Source organism: Nelumbo lutea, chromosome 7 (genome assembly GCF_056320005.1).
Source record: "Nelumbo lutea isolate HS-2025 chromosome 7, American lotus-T2T, whole genome shotgun sequence".
NCBI classification, from domain to species: Eukaryota; Viridiplantae; Streptophyta; class Magnoliopsida; order Proteales; family Nelumbonaceae; genus Nelumbo; species Nelumbo lutea.
Genome location: NC_142690.1, coordinates 43,357,268 through 43,374,243, shown reverse-complemented (window position 1 = coordinate 43,374,243; position 16,976 = coordinate 43,357,268). Strand labels below are relative to the sequence as shown.

The 16,976-nt window shown below is 39.5% G+C and overlaps 1 non-coding gene across 1 annotated transcript; it reads left to right on the top strand.

Moving 5' to 3' along the window:
- The first annotated feature begins 13,724 nt into the window (after positions 1 to 13,724).
- Positions 13,725 to 13,831, top strand: LOC148846203 (small nucleolar RNA R71). Its single transcript, XR_016102672.1, has one exon. It is a non-coding gene; the product is annotated as a small nucleolar RNA R71 (small nucleolar RNA).
- Positions 13,832 to 16,976: the final 3,145 nt, after the last annotated feature.

Genomic DNA, 16,976 nt, shown 5'->3' with positions numbered 1-16,976 from the left:
CAGGAGCATTGGACTGCTGTGAAGAACATACTCAAATACCTTCGAAGGACAAAAGAGTTTTGTCTAGTATTCGATGGTAGTTAACTACAAGTTCTAGGGTATACTGATGCCGATTTCCAGTCAAATCCAGATGATAGAAAGTCTATGTTTGGGTATGTTTTCACGATAGGATTGTTTGCTGTTTGCTGGAAAAGTAGCAAACAGGGGTCCACTGCAGATTCCACAACCGATGCCGAGTACATTGCCACAAGTGAAGCTGCTAAGGAAGCCGTGTGGATGAAGAAATTCATTCACGAATTGGGAGTGATTCCATCCAGCACATCACCCATCCCGTTGTTGTGTGACAACAATGGAGCGATCGCCCAGGTTAAAGAGCCTCGGGCCAACTCGAAGTCAAAGCACATCAAGAGGAAGTACCACGTACTGCAGGAGATCATTGGTAGAGGTGACATCCTGATTCAGAAAGTAGCATCAGCGGATAATGTGGCTGACCCATTAACTAAGCTACTGACACAGAAAGTATTTGAGAAACACGTGGAAAGTATGGGACTCCAGCTTGTACCGGATTGGACCTAAGTGCAAGTGAGAGTTGTTAGACAGTTTTGTATGCCCTTAGCTTCAATCTGATTTGATGTACTTTTGACATTTAGTGTAAATAGATAAAGTGCATGTTTGATTCATGTTTTTTGGTTTGATTCTACATAAGACCCTAAAACTGTACACTTATTGAGACTCGTGCTTGTTTTAAATGTTCACAACCATTGGATAAGTCTGGGGAGATTTATCCAGCCAAGGCTGATACTGTTGTGCCATAAAGGGTTGGGATGGCCTGTCTTAGCCACCAAGGTAAGACCCAAGGCACAATTATGATACTTCACTAGGTGTTGGATTGGGTTGTCTTTGATATGCCAATCAGTGAGATCCTTAGCGGGTGTCAAAACCTGGGCATGTTTGGGCAGTCTGAGAATTCATCTGAGTGGGTGATCATAGTGACATGATCAGCCCCTTTGTCGAACAAAGGTAATGATCTAGAATGCACTCTCTCTTATGGAAACCAAACTACCGGCAGTGGATTTCAATCGTTGGATTTTTGTTTTGCAAAATTTATATTTGATATATATATATATATATATATATATATATATGGTTTCAAAATGTTTGCAAATGGTTTTAATTCCCGGGATCCATGTAAGTGGAGAGTGCAGCACTGTCTTTGCAGCCGAGGGAGATGTCCTCTCTTGTCGGGCAGTGCTTGATCATTATGGGCTGAGAAGTTAAGTGTAAGGCCATTTAGGATAATACCTGATGGGCTAATCTTGCACCTGCCCATAGTCCCTAGGTTTTTATAAGATCGCTTGGCCTAGAGACCACTTAATGTAACTGTTGGGCCCATAGGGTCCATATGATGGACTCAGGGGTTCACTAAGCTCTTCACTGAATTCGGCTAGGCCTTGTAAAAAAGGCTGGGCTAAACCCATGGGGCTGGTGTGTTGATCAATGCTTGGGTCCCACGCCATACAAGGAAGCCCAATGGACAATAGATTAGAAACTAATTAAGCACTGATTATTTAATGGGCCAAAAGCCCATTACGAATTGGGCTGATATGATCACCCACTTAAGGGGTGGATCTGAGATTAAGGTTAGCAAAAGGATTGGCCTTTAACCAAATCCACTCTAGGAGACCAAATTCAAATCAGATTTGAATATGGTAATCTCCTGATAAGATCAGGAGTTATCTAACCTAATATGCAGATAGGATTAAGATCATCCCCTATTCAGATGCTGATTTGGATTGGGATAACTCCTAATTAGGAGATTTCTTAATCAAAAAGAAAAGAGGAAAAATCGTAAGAGAGATAGAACAGAATTCGAAACTAGGGTTTTTGAGCAAGAAATCATCCTACGAATTGAGATAGGATCTCATACACTCCAGAAAGAAGAGAAGCGATCTTCGCCATCTTCATCTCAGGAGTTCTCCTCCAACCGCTGCCATTCTCTGAAAAGATTCGATCTTTGAAGAAAAGAAATCAAGAAATCAGTTCTTGACATCTATTTTACAAAAAGAACTAAAAAGATTCGGTGCTCAGAGTTTCCAGAGGATTCTTGAGAAGGATTCAGTGTGTAGGACGCACTCTACTGGTTCCATTCCACACATTGCTGTTTAATCTTCAGTAGGAGCCGATTTTGGTGTCCTCTTTGGGCGTGAACAACAACTTTGCGAGATACTACTTCTCTGGATCAAGTATAATTCCTCCCTTGTCTTTTGGTTCAGATCTGGTTCGATTATGGTTCAAGTAGGATCCTTGAATATTGTATTCTAAATTCAGGGAATATGATTTCCAATTGGAAGAAGGTAAGAAAATTTTTGAAATTCGCCCACCCATTCCGCAACATTGATGGCATCCATTCAATGGTTCCTACCATTCTTTCCAGAACATTCAATTTGACTCTACAGTCAAAATGTTTGACTTTGAGTAGAATCCGGATGAGCCCTGTGTTTAAAGGAAGACTAGTGGGGACAAGGTTACATTCTTGGTTCTGTATGTAGACGACATTCTACTCATTGGGAATGATGTTGGAATGTTGACTATGGTGAATGTATGGCTTTCACAGCAATTCTCCATGAAAGATCTTGGAGAAGCCTCCTATATACTAGGTCTTCAACTCTATAGAGATAAATCGAAGTGGATAATAGGATTATCCTAATCTGCTTTCATTGACAAAATTGTCAAGAGATACAACATGGAGAACTCCATGAAGGGAAATGTTCCTTTCAGGCACGGAGTCACTCTCAACAAGAGGATGTCAACCAAGAACTCTGAGGAGATTGAGGGCATGAAGGGCATTCCCTATGCCTCAGCCATAGGGAGCATCATGTATGTCATGCTGTGCACTCGTCCTGGCATTGCTCAGGCAATGATTGGGGTAAGTAGATTTCAGGCCAACCCAGGGCAGGAGCACTGGACTACTATGAAAAACATACTTAAGTACCTTCGAAGGACAAAAGAGTTTTGTTTGGTATTCAATGGTAGCTCACTACAGATCCAGGGGTATACTGATGCTGATTTTTAGTCGGATCCAGATGATAGAAAGTCTACATCTGGGTATGTTTTCACGATAGGATCATGTGTTGTTTGCTAGAAAAGCAACAAACAGGGGTCCACGGTAGACTCCACAACTGAAGCCGAATACATTGCCAAAAGTGAAGCTACCAAGGAAGCTGTGTGGATGAAGAAGTTCGTTCATGAATTGGGAGTAGTTCCATCCAGCACATCACCCATCCCATTGTTGTGTAGCAACAATGGAGCGATTGCTCAGGCTAAGGAGCCATGAGCCCACTCGAAGTCGAAACACATTGAGAGGAAGTACAATGTACTGCGGGAGACTGTTGGTAGAGGGGACGTCCTAATTCAGAAGGTAGCGTCAGCGGAGAATGTAGCAGACCCATTGACTAAGTCAATGACACAGAAAGTGTTTGAGAAACACATGGAAAGTATGGGACTCCGGCTTGTACCAGATTGGACCTAAGTGCAAGTGGGAGTTGTTAGACAGTTGTATGCCCTTAGCTCCAATCAAAATGATGTACATTATGAATTTATAGTAAATGAATAAAGTGCATATGTTATTCATGTTCTTGTGGTGTGTTTCTATATAATACCCTTAAACTGGACACGTATGAGACTCATGTTAGTTTAGAATGTTTATAGCCATTGGATAAGTCTGGGGAGATTTATCTTGCCAAGGCTGACACTGGTGTTTTTCCAAATGTTGGGGTGGGCTGTCTCAGCCGCCAGGGTGAGACCCAAGGCACAAGCAGTGTAGGATTAATTTAATCTTTGAACTGGACCAGGTTTCCAGTATTGCCCTAGGCCTTGGAGATTGATGGGCAAAACTGGAAAGTTACACCTGACCCCTAGACTCGATTATGATACTGCACTAAGTGTCGGATTGGGCTGTCTTTGATATATCAATCAGTGAGATCCTTAGCGGGGGTCAAAACCTGGGTATGTTGGGATAGTCTAAGAATTCATCTTAGTGGGTGATCATTGTGACACAGGATCAGCCCCTTTGTCGGACAAAGGTAATGATCGGGGATGCACTCTCTCTGAAGGAAACCAAGATTGCTGGTAGCCGATTTCAATCTTTGATATTTTGTTTTGCAAAATATATTTATATATTGATATACATATATATATTATGATTTCCAAACATTTGCAAAAATGTTTTAATTCCCGAGATCCATGTGAGTAGAGAATGCAGCACTGTTCCTAGCAGCCGAGGGAGAGGTCCTCTCTTGTCGGGCAGTGTTTGATCATTATGGGCTGAGAGGTTAAGTGTAAGGCCGTTAAGGGTAATACTTGATGGGCTAATCTTGCACCTACCCATAGTCCCTGGGTGTTACAAGGTGGCTTGGCCCAGGGGCCACTTAGGGTAAGTGTTGAGCCCATAGAGCCCATGTGATGGGTTTCAGGGGGTGCACTGTCCATAACAGTGTATTCAGCCAGGCCTTGTTACAAAGGCTAAGCTGAACCCATGTGGCTGATGTGTAGATCAATGTTTGGGTCCCATGCCATACAAGGAAACCCAACTGGGCAGCAGTTTGGAAGGCTAAGTGAGGGGCGAATTCTAAGATTAGATTAGCAGATAGGATTGGGTCTTAATCCTATCCACTCAAAGAGTCCAGATCTGAATGTGATTCAGATCTGGAAACCTCCAAATAGGATTAGGAGGGGGCTGATCTAATCTACAGATAAGATAAGGGTTTACCCTTATCACTTAAGGGAATTCTGATCCAAATATTATTTGGATCAACAACTCCTAATGGGATTAGGAGCTGATCCCTTTAAGGTTATAAAAGGAGGAGGGGGTGGCAGCCTTTAGGCACAATCACAAAAGAGAGAATTCAGCATCACTGCGCTAAATCTCTCTTGCCGCCTCCTTCCTGCTGCCACCATATCTTCCAGTTCGATCTCCTCTTGTCAGTAGGAGTGATCAAGATTGGATCTTGATATAAGTCCTTTGTGAAAGGGCTGATTGGAAGAAGTACTCACGTGTCATCCAACTGATTCTTGAGAAGGATCTGGTTCTTTTGAAGAACGCTGTTGATTCTGCTCCATCCTACACTGCGCCATCGTCAGTGGGAGTAGTTTTTGGTTCCTTCCTTGTTCATAAACACCTCCATTGGGAGATACTATTTCTCCGTATCAGGTATATCCCTTTCCTACTGCTTTTGTTCAGATCTGGTTCAGTTCATGCTCCAAGATTGATCCTTGAAAAATACGATTTTTCTAAAATAGGGAATACAATTCCCAGTAGGATGGAGAGAAATTTTTGAAATTCGCCCATTCTATTCTACAAGATTTGGGCGTCCATACGATGGATATCTCCTCCCTTCATCTTGCACTTGACCCCAACCCTCTCCGACGACTGTAGCATGGCAAGGGTTGGGATGGCACCACAGTTGGCGACGTGACCCTCTGGAGGGGCTAAGGAATGATGAAGCTTAGAGGTCTTCCTGACTACCTCCTGGAAGCCCACGAATAGTGCACAAAGATATGATAACTATAGAGCCCTACATCTCAACACCTTGAATAAACCCACAATCGGAAAATGCGAGCACCCCGGAAAAGCACGATTGTGCTACCGAGTCCAAAAAACATCCTCTCCCGAGGACTGTAGAAACTGGCCACCCAGATCATCATACCCAAACTGATGCATCACCTGATCTGGATAGTAAATAGCCTATTGTGCCTCACCATTGTGGTCAAGGTAGGCCACCACCCCGGAACACATGACTAACCACACTATACCCATGATAGGACTATCGACATCTATAACACACTGTTGATTTGCGTCACTAGGAACAGGAGGTGAACTCGATTTCTCTTGTTTGTTTAGTTTGTTATTGCTTTCTTATTCTTTTAAATTTTAGTTATTTTCCCACTCAAATACTTTATTCATTTGTCTAAGAGATTACTGATTTGTTCCCTGTGGGATTCGACCTAGTACCACTTTTTACTGCAATTATTTGATTGTGGGACTAGTACTAATTTTGAGGGCTTCGACAACCCGTCAAAATTTTGGCGCCATTGCCAGGGAGCAACGTTAATTTCTTAGCTATTACCTTCTTTTTGTTAACCTTCTTGTTTTATGACTCGTGCTTCTCAACGAGTTGAACTCGAGTACAATCCCGAAATTGAGAGGACTACCCATCGTTTAAGGAAGGAGGCTAAGCAAAGAAAGGGTTGTTCACCAAAAAGGGTGAACTCAGATTATGAATTGCCCACTTGTGATTTTCCCATCTTAGAAGAAGGAGAAAGAATGGCTGACAGAGAGAGGACATTGAGGGAGTTGGCTGCACTGATTATGAACCAACAACCCTTATGCATCACGTACCCCACTCTTGAGGTAGCTTTCGAATTGAAATCTGGTTTGATACAATTATTGCCTATATTTCATGGTTTTCTAGGAGAGGACCCTCATAAGCATCTAAAGGAATTCCATGTCGTCTGTGAAAGCATGAAGGCCCAAGGTATGATCGAGGATCAAGTAAAACTCATAGCCTTTCCATTTACTTTAAGAGATAAAGCAAAGGATTGATTGTATATTCTTCCTCCCAGTTCAGTATGCACATGGATGAGATGAATAGGACATTCTTGGACAAATATTTCTTGCATCCCGGGCTGCAAATATAAGAAAAGAAATATGTGGAGTTCAGCAATTTGGTGGTGAGACACTATATGAATATTGGAAAAGATTTAAACTTGTTGCTAGCTATCCACACCACCTAATACCCGAACAACTGTTAATCCAATACTTCTACGAAGGGCTGCAGCCCATGGATAGAAGTATGGTCGATGCAGCCAGTGGAGGAGTCGTGGTGAACAAGACACCCGAAGCAGCCAGGGAGTTAATCTCCAACATGGCTAAAAATTCACAGCAGTTCAGTGCAAGGATAGATGGTACCATTAGACGGGTTAATGAGGTAAGCCATGTAAATTTAGAAAATCAGATTTCTGACTTGATTGCTTTGGTAAGACAACTCGCTGCAGGACAATTACAAACTGCCAGGGTGTGTGGTATCTGTTCGATTTCGGGCCACCCTACAGACATGTGACCATCATTACAGGATGGATCGATGCAGCAAGTGAGTTCCGTAGGAGGATTCCCGGGCCAACTCAAACGAAAGTATGACCCCTACTCCAATTACTACAATCTAGGCTGGAGGGATCATCCAAATCTAAGCTACGAGAACCAAGGAGGACAGCAGAAATATCAGCCCTAGTATTTCAGTCAACAGCCCCAGTTTTCAACACCCATCGCAGCGCAAGGCCAACCCCTGAATTCGGGTATGTCCTTAGATGATATAGTTAAGGCTCTCACTACTAATTCTCAGAAATTTCAACAGGAAATGAGAACCAACATTCAAAATTTGGGGAACCAAATTAGCCAACTTGCCACTTCCATCAGCAAGTTGGAGGCGCAGAACTCCAGGAAACAACCCTCACAAATGGTAGTTAATCCAAAAGAGAATGCAAGTGCGGTGGTGTTGAGGAGTGGAAGAGAGTTGCAGTTTCAACCAAGTTCACCATCAAATGCAGCCAAGGAAGAGGAAGGACAAGGGTCAAACAATAGCCCGTTGAGGTAAAATCCGACCCCCCTCTCCCTAAGGTTACTAATGTTGTATCACCTTTTCTTAGCAAGTTGGCAAGTTCAAAGAAAGAGGAATATGAACAAGAAGTGTTAGAAACCTTTAGGAAGGTGGAGATCAACATTCCCTTGTTAGATGCAATAAAACAAATCCCTAAATATGCAAAATTTTTGAAAGAGTTATGCACTAACAAGAGAAGGCTGTGAATTGATGAAAAGGTAAGAGTGGGAGAGAACGTTTCAGTCGTGATCAAGAGGACCCTACCAAAAAAACATGCTGATCCAGGTATGTTTACCCTACCCTATGTGATTGGCAATAAACGAATCGAGCGTGCCATGCTGGACTTAGGTGCATCTATTAATGTCATGCCATACTCAATTTACTGTGCATTAAGACTAGGTCATTTAAAAGAAACTAGAGTTGTTATACAATTAGTTGATCATTCTAATGCATACCCAGAAGGGATTGTTGAGGATGTATTAGTGCAGGTTAACGATTTGATCTTTCCAGCTGATTTTTACATCATGAAGATGGAAGAAGTCACAACCACGAGTTCAGCCCCACTTCTATTAGGCAGGCCATTCATGAAAACAGCCAAGACCAAGATAGATGTGGATGAGGGTACCCTCTCTGTCGAGTTTGACGGAGAGATTGTAAAATTTAATATTTTTTATGCAATGAAATATCCTAGTAAGTGTCATTCGATCTGCTCTACTGATACTACCGATTCGATTGTGCAAGAAGTCTTTGGAGAGGAGGACATGGATGATGAGCTAGAGTATAAGGCACAACCAGACAGGGAGGAGGAGATCGATGCATCCTATGATACTCTGGAACCAGAGCAAGAGGTAAGTACTTCTGATGTTCAACCGAAAGTTTCTCACACAAGGCTGCTGCCCTCTGTTTTGCAGGCTCTGGAGCTGGAACTAAAGACCCTACCTGATCACTTAAAATATGCCTACTTGGGCAAAAAAGAGACACTGCCCGTGATCATTGCAAAAGGGTTGACTGAGGAGCAAGAAGAAAGGCTCATTAAATTTGCATGCATAGGATCCTTTTGGAAGATGATGCCAAACCGGTTAGAGAACCACATAGAAAACTCAACTCGGTAATGAAAGAGGTAGTAATGAAAGAAGTGCTTAAACTGTTAGATGAAGGGATAATTTATCCTATTTCAGATAGCAAATGGGTAAGTCCTATTCATATTATACCTAAGAAAAATGTGATTATTGTAGTAAAAAATCAAAATAATGAACTAGTTCCCATGAGGGTACAAAGTGCCTAGCGAATGGTATTAGATTTTCGAAAACTCAACTTGGCCACTCGAAATGACCATTTTCCCCTACCCTTCATTGATCAGATGCTAGAGAGGCTGGCAGGTAAGGCTTTCTTCTGTTTTCTCAATGGGTTCTCAGGATATTATCAGATTGTTATTGTGTAGGAGGACCAAGAGAAAATGACATTCACTTGTCCATTCGGCACCTTTGCCTACAGACAAATGCCCTTTGGTTTGTGTAATGCTCCGGGCACTTTTCAAAGATGCATGATGAGCATATTTTCTGATTTTATTGAAAAGTGCATTGAAGTGTTCATGGATGATTTTACTATTTATGGTGATTCGTTTTATGACTGCTTAAATAGTTTAAGTAAAATTCTGAATAGGTGTGTGGAAACAAATCTTGTCTTAAACTATGAAAAATGTCCTTTTATGGTGAAGGAAGGTATTGTGTTGGGACATGTAATTTCAGCTAGAGGAATAGAGGTCGAAAAGGAAAAAATTGATTTGGTTGTGAGCTTACCCTACCCTACAAATGTTAGGGAGGTTCGCTCCTTTCTTGGACATGCAGGTTTCTATCGCAGGTTCTGATAGCTATAAATATATAACCCTAGCAAGTGCACTAGTTATCAAGTAGTATAAAAAATATCGTTCCCATAGGGATTTAACAAAATAAGTATTAAAATCACAGTCTTCCCTAATTATTTGGACAGTCGAAATTTAGATTTTAGGAAACAAGAACTACTGAAAATAAAGACTGTAACAAAGAAAATAATAACAAGGGTGATCACTAATCGAATATGCAAATGATGGAATCGCTAGGACTTTAGGTCCACCTAACCAATGTAATGAATATTGATGGGTCCAATTATCCAAGACTAATTGTTATTCCCATAAGCTAAGATTTTCACAAATTTATTTAATATTCTCTCTCAAGATATACTAAACCTACTCCCATCAGGTAACCCTTCGATCTCTCGAGTAGAGCTCTCAAAATGGAAGTGCATTAAGTCCAAGAAAACCATTAAATTTAGATGAATCAAGTATATATATCTCTATATACCATTCAATTCACACTATGAATTATTCTGTCAATTATGTGAATTCCTCTCTCAATTCATTCACATAACCCAAATCAATTAAGAGGTGGCCAAGCTCTTAATTGCATTAAGCACAATAATTCATAGACTATATGGAAATCACAATCTTGGATAAATCAAGAAAATAAAAATATATTCATTAACATGGTTAGGCTTTCCATAGCCCTAGCAAGAAACAAATTAGTTCATGATGGAAAAAATAAAACAAACAAAGGGGAAGAAAGAACTCTTGAATTCGCCCATGGTGCTGAGATCTCCTCTTCTTGAAGTTTCTTGAATTCTTGAACCTTTCTTGAACCCTTCTTGACTGATTGCTCCTTGCTTCTTGATTCAGATCAAAAGTTGAATGATTGAATAATTCAGTGATCCAGTGATTCCTAAAGCTTTTTCTCTTATCTTTCCAGTGGATCTTGAATCAGCCCATTCGGAGTTCGGAGACGCGAGTTAGACCTAGATCACTGAACGATGTCAAAACTGTGAAAATTCATCTGATTTGTCTTTCTTTGCTCTTGATGCCTTCTTTCATACCCTGGACCAAACCACAAGAGATATGAGTCCAATTAGATGCTAATTTAGTATAAAAGACAAAATAATTGGGGATAAAAATATGATAAATTCTACTCTCATCAAATCCCCCACACTTAAACTCTTGCCCGTCCTCGGGCAAGACAAAACTCTAAACAAAATTAAAACAAGAAAAAAAACTAACTAAAATATTTGTTTTGGATTTCTCTCAATAGGGTATTTGTCCTCCTACAAGCCTTGATCAGTATCCATGCTTCTTCCCTTCGTCCACTTCTTTTCCTTTTTAACTTGTCCAAGAATAATCTTAAATCGCCAATCCATATGTCCCCAAATGAGATCGACAATCAAGGGAAATAGACATCTCTTTGCATGAATAATTTAGTGCTAGAGTAAGCCCTCTTTGTTTTCATAATCACATGTCGCAAGATTCAAAAAGTACCCTCTCATGATTCTTCAGAACGAAACAAGGAATGTTATTACCCTAAGCTTGCTTATGTATCACATCTCCACCACTTATCATGAGTGCAATGCATCAAAAGGTGAATTAGGGTTTGGGATCTAGGGATGAGTGCATTTTATGCTCCATCTCACCCTTTTATTCTTTTAGTGTGAGTGCATTTTATGCTCCATCTCACATCAACTCTCTTTTCTCTCGGTGTGAGTGCATTTTATGCTCCATCTCGCACGAGTTTTTTTTTTTTGGATAACACATTCCAATACATGAACTCATTAGCGTGGTCTCAACATGCCTAACAAAACAAGTTCTAGAATAATCAACCCCTGTTTGTCCGTTAGAACCCAAATGCTCACAAGGGTCAACTCTGTATTGCATCTTGCCCGTTGATCATTCAACTACTAAGATGCCTTCCCTAGTCAGAAATTTCAGCTAGATTTGCCTGCATCCTTTCTTGTCTATCCTACCTAAGCACATGATTCAATGTGGTTTGCAATCATTTAAAAACAAGTCTCTAAGGAGCAGAAATTTCAAAAGGAAAGGTAAAAAAATGATGATCAAAGCATGCTAGAGTTTGAAAAAATTTTATCAACCCCTTACTCCTCCCCCACACTTAAGATATACATTGTCCTCAATGTATGGAATATGCATAGCAAGAACAAGGAGAGAGATTTAAGAGGACTTCCCTATTATTTATGATTAAGGTCTTAAGAAGGGAAAAAAAACACAATCATAAGTAATAAAAGAAAAAATAATTTTATTTATTTTTTATTTTTTATTTTTTATTTTTATTATTTTTTATTATTTTATTTTTTATTTATTTTTATTTATTATTTTTTTTTGTTGTTAGCACGACCTAAACATAACCTAAAAGCAAAAGGAAAAAGAAAAACAAACTTCCCTATCATGAATCGGATCCTCTAACTCTCTTGGTTGCAGCTTTCGGTGTGCTCCCCTTTCATCCATCATGGATGGGTTTAGATCTGGAATAGGGGCCTGCAAAGCAGAGGGTAATGGTTTCTCATTAGGAATATAATGAGCATTAGCTTGTCTTAGCTTGAATCCTTCTTGGTCGTCCTCTAAATAGTTCATCGCCTTCTTTACCTCTTCCTCCATGACCTGCATGTTTTTACATGAATTAATAATGTAGCTTTCAAAGGGGTCATCTAATTTAGATGTGTTAATTTCAACTGCACCAACATCAATGCTATTGATTGCATAAATTTTATGTTCAATTGTGTTGGGATGTTCCATGGTTTTAAATACATTGAACACCACTTCTTCACCATTGATTCTAAGGGTAAGTAGACCTTTTCACACATCAATTAAAGCATCACTAGTAGTAAGAAAGGGTCTCCCTAAAATTAATGGCATCGATCTATCCTCCTTCATATCCAACACAATGAAATCAACAGGGATGATGAAATTCCCTACTTTAACTAAGACATCTTCCACTATTCCCCTAGGGTATTTAATGCTTCGATCGGCCAACTGTAGGGTAATAGTGGTAGATGTTAGTTCATGCAATCCCAACCTTTTAAAAATAGAGTAGGGCATTAAATTTATACTAGCACCAAGATCACATAAAGCTTTTTCAAATTCAGTTCTCCCTATAGTGCAAGGTATAGAAAAACTCCCTGGATCTTGAAGCTTTGGGGGCAATTTATTTTAGAGAATGGCTGAGCATTCTTTGTTCAAATTTACCATCTCACATTCCTCCCATTTCCTTTTATTTGACATCACCTCCTTCAAGAATTTTGCATATTTCGGCATCTGTGAAAATACATCAAGAAGGGGGAGATTAATGTGTATTTTTTTGAAAACTTCTAAAAATTTCTCAAATTGTCTATCTAAGTTAGCTTTCAAAATTATTCTAGGGTAGGGGATAGAGAGTTTAATTTCATGTAAATTCAGTTTAGGTGTATTTCCCTCATCCTCCTTTTGCAGATTGGCCACATCAGCTTTCTTGTCTTCTTTTTGGATTTCACCAACTGCCTTCCCGCTTCTTACGGCTATGGCGTTCACATGCTCTCTAGGATTCTTTTCTGTGTTGTTGGGCAGCCTTCCTTCTTTCCTCGCTGATAACATGCTCACCACCTGCCCCATTTGAACTTCTAAGTTCTTAATCGATGCTTCATGGCTTTGGAATCTTGCTTCAGTAGAATTGATGAACTTAGAAATCATCTCTTCCAAATTACTCTTTTTTTCTTGTGGGGGCGGCTGTGGTTGGAATCCCATGGGTGCCTTTTGCTGATTGTTGCTCCATGAGAAGTTGGGATGACTCCTCCACCCTGGGTTGTATGTATTTGAATATGGGTTGTAATTTGTCCTGCCAGCACGAGAGATAAAATTAGCATTCTCATGGAAAATAAAAGGACTATTTAATTGACAATCAGAATTGGCATGTCCTATTTGTCCACTTAAATCACATGAGATGCTAGATGGTGTACTAATGGCTGCAATACTAAAATTATCCAGTCTCTTATTTAGGTTAGCAATTTGTGTAGATAGGGATGCAAAGGAATCAATGTGGTGTACTCCCCTCTAATTGGCTTGATCATTGCTCCACTGGTAGTTGTTTGATGCCATCTCCTCCACTAAGTCATATGCTTCCTCTGGAGTTTTCCTCATGATTGTACCACCTGCGGCTGCATCAATAATGGATCTATTAGAGGGAAAAACCATTATAAAAGGTTTGTATTTGTCGCCAAATTGGTATCCCATGGTGAGGACACCTCCAAAGCATCTCATTGAATCTTTCCCATGCTTCATACAGGGACTCCCTCTCAAATTGAGCAAAAGTAGTAATATCATTAATTAATTTTGCTGTTTTGGAGGGTGGGAAATATTTAGCCAAAAATTTTTGGGTTAAATCATTCCAAGTGGTGATACTTCCTACAGGGAGTGAGTTGAGCCAATCTTTAGCTCTATCACACAATGAAAAAGGAAATAGTCTAAGCCTAATAGCATCATCACTAACTCCATTGTGTTTAAATGTATCACATATTTCAAAGAAGTTAACGATGTGTGCATTAGGGTCATCACTTGGTAACCCACTAAACTGAATACTAATTTGGATCATTTGAATTATTGCAGGATTTATTTCAAAATTATTGGCATGGATGGTAGGCTTGCAAATGCTGGATGTCGCCTCATCAATGTTTGGACAAGCATAATCCAAGAGAGTGCGATTTCCTTCTACCATCTCTCCTTCTATCACTATGGCTGGTTTGCAGATGACAACCTCTTCTCTGTCTTTTCCTTTGTTGGTCTTTTGCAACAAATGAAGGGTCCTTTCAATCTCAGGATCAAATTCAGCTAATCCTTCTTGTCTAGTGCATGTCATGCACTAGTAATTCTGAACTAACAAGAATTCGAACAAACAAATAAAAATAAAAATAATAACAGAAATAAAAAGAAATAAAAGGAAAATAGAATAAAAAAACAGAAATAAAAGGTCCAAATTAATCAAGGTTAACAAATTCTAATATTATTTTAGGATTAAATCCCTGGCAACGGCACCAAAAACTTGATAGCTATAAATATATAACCCTAGCAAGTGCACTAGTTATCAAGTAGTATAAAAAATATCGTTCCCACGGGGATTTAACAAAATAAGTATTAAAATCACAGTCTTCCCTAATTATTTGGACAGCCAAAATTTAGATTTGAGGAAACAAGAACTACTAAAAATAAAGACTGGAACAAAGAAAATAAAAACAAGGGCGATCACTAATCGAATATGCAAATGATGGAATCACTAGAACTTTAGGTCCACCTAACCAATGTAATGAATATTGATGGGTCCAATTATCCAAGACTAATTGTTATTCCCATAAGCTGAGATTTTCACAAATTTATTTAATATTCTCTGTCGAGATATACTAGACCTACTCCCATCAGGTAACCCTTCGATATCTCGAGTAGAGCTCTCAAGATGGAAGTTCATTAAGTCCAAGAAAACCATTAAATTCAGATGAATCATGTATATATATCTCTATATACCATTCAATTCACACTGAATTATTCTATTAATCATGTGAATTCCTCTCTCAATTCATTCACATAACCCAAATCAATTAAGAGGTGGCCAAGCTCTTAATTGCATTAAGCACAATAATTCATAGACTATATGGAAATCACAATCTTGGATAAATCAAGAAAATAAAAATATATTCATTAATAGGGTTAGGCTTTCCATAGCCCTAGCAAGAAACAAATCAGTTCATGATGGAAGAAATAAAATAAACAAAGGGGAAGAAAGAACTCTTGAATTCGCCTATGGTGCTGAGATCTCCTCTTCTTGAAGTTTCTTGAATTTTTGAACCTTTCTTGAACCCTTCTTGACTGATTGCTCCTTGCTTCTTGATTCAGATCAAAAGTTGAATGGTTGAATAATTCAGTGATCCAGTGATTCCTAAAGCTAGCCTGCCCCCTCCTTTATATAGATTAAAGGGGAGGGGGTGGTCTCCTAATTTCTCTTGAAGTTGATCTTTACAAGAAATAGAAAGTCTTATCCTAATTCTAATCTTATCTCTTTATCTCTTGAACTCAAAACTGTGAAAAATCATCCAATTTGTCTTTCTTTGCTCTTGATGTCTTCTTTCATACCCTGGACCAAAGTACAAGAGATATGAGTCCAATTAGATGCTAATTTAGTATAAAAGACAGAATAATTGGGGATAAAAATATGATAAATTCTACTCTCATCAGGTTCATCAAAGATTTTTCAAAAATTGCCTTGCCATTGTCCAGTTTGCTGCAAAAAGATGTGCCTTTCGATTTTGATGATGAGTGCAAGGAAGCATTTAACAAGCTTAAAAATTTATTAACCATTGCACCCATCATTCAACTACCCGATTGGAACTTGCCCTTTAAAATCATGACTGATGCAAGCAATTATGCAGTAGGGGCTGTTCTAGGGCAGCGAATAGATGGGAAGAGCCATGTCATTTACTATGCTTCCAAAACATTGAATGTTGCACAGAGCAATTACACAACCACTGAAAAAGAGCTATTAGCTATTGTGTTTGCTTTAGATAAATTTAGGTCATATTTGCTTGGCTCTAAAGTGATTGTATTTTTTGACCATGCAGCTTTGAAATACCTACTAGCAAAGAAGGAATCGAAACCGAGGCTGATAAGGTGGATACTCTTGCTCCAAGAGTTCGATTTAGAGATCAAGGATCGAAAGGGAGCTGAAAACTCAGTGGCGGATCACCTAAGTAGGTTAGTGAAAGATGAGGACTCCTCACCCATCGATGAGTTGTTTCCTGATGAACAGTTGTTTCACATGAGAGGTATGGCTCCATGGTATCCTGACATTGTAAACTACTTGGTCACCGGAGTTTTGCCTAATGACCTTAGCAAATCCATGAAGAACAAAATTAGGTATGAGGCAAAATATTATGTTTGGGATGAACCTTATTTATGGAAATTCTGTTCTGATCAAATGATTAGGAGATGTGTCCCTGAGGATGAGTAGATGTCGATTCTAATGTTTTGTCATAATTATGCTTGTGGTGGCCATTTTGGGCCAAAGAGGACTGCTCAAAAAGTCTTGGATAGTGGGCTGTATTGGGCCACCCTATTTAGAGATGCATACTTGTTTTGTAAAAACTGTGAAAGATATCAGCAAACAGGTACACTATCTCGCAGGAATGAGATGCCCCAAACCCCCGTTCTTATTTGTGAAATATTTGATGTTTGGGGTATTGATTTCATTGGACCCTTTCCTCCCTCTTTTGTTTTTTCTTACATACTTTTGACAGTCGATTATGTCACAAAATGGGTGGAAGCCAAAGCCACAAAAACTTATGATTCTAAATGTGTTGTAGGATTTATCAAGTCTAACATCTTTAGTAGGTTTGGCATCCCTCGAGCCATCATAAGCGATCAAGGGACCCACTTTTGCAATAGAATAGTCGGAGCCCTGTTGAGAAGATATGGGGTACATCACCAAATTGCCA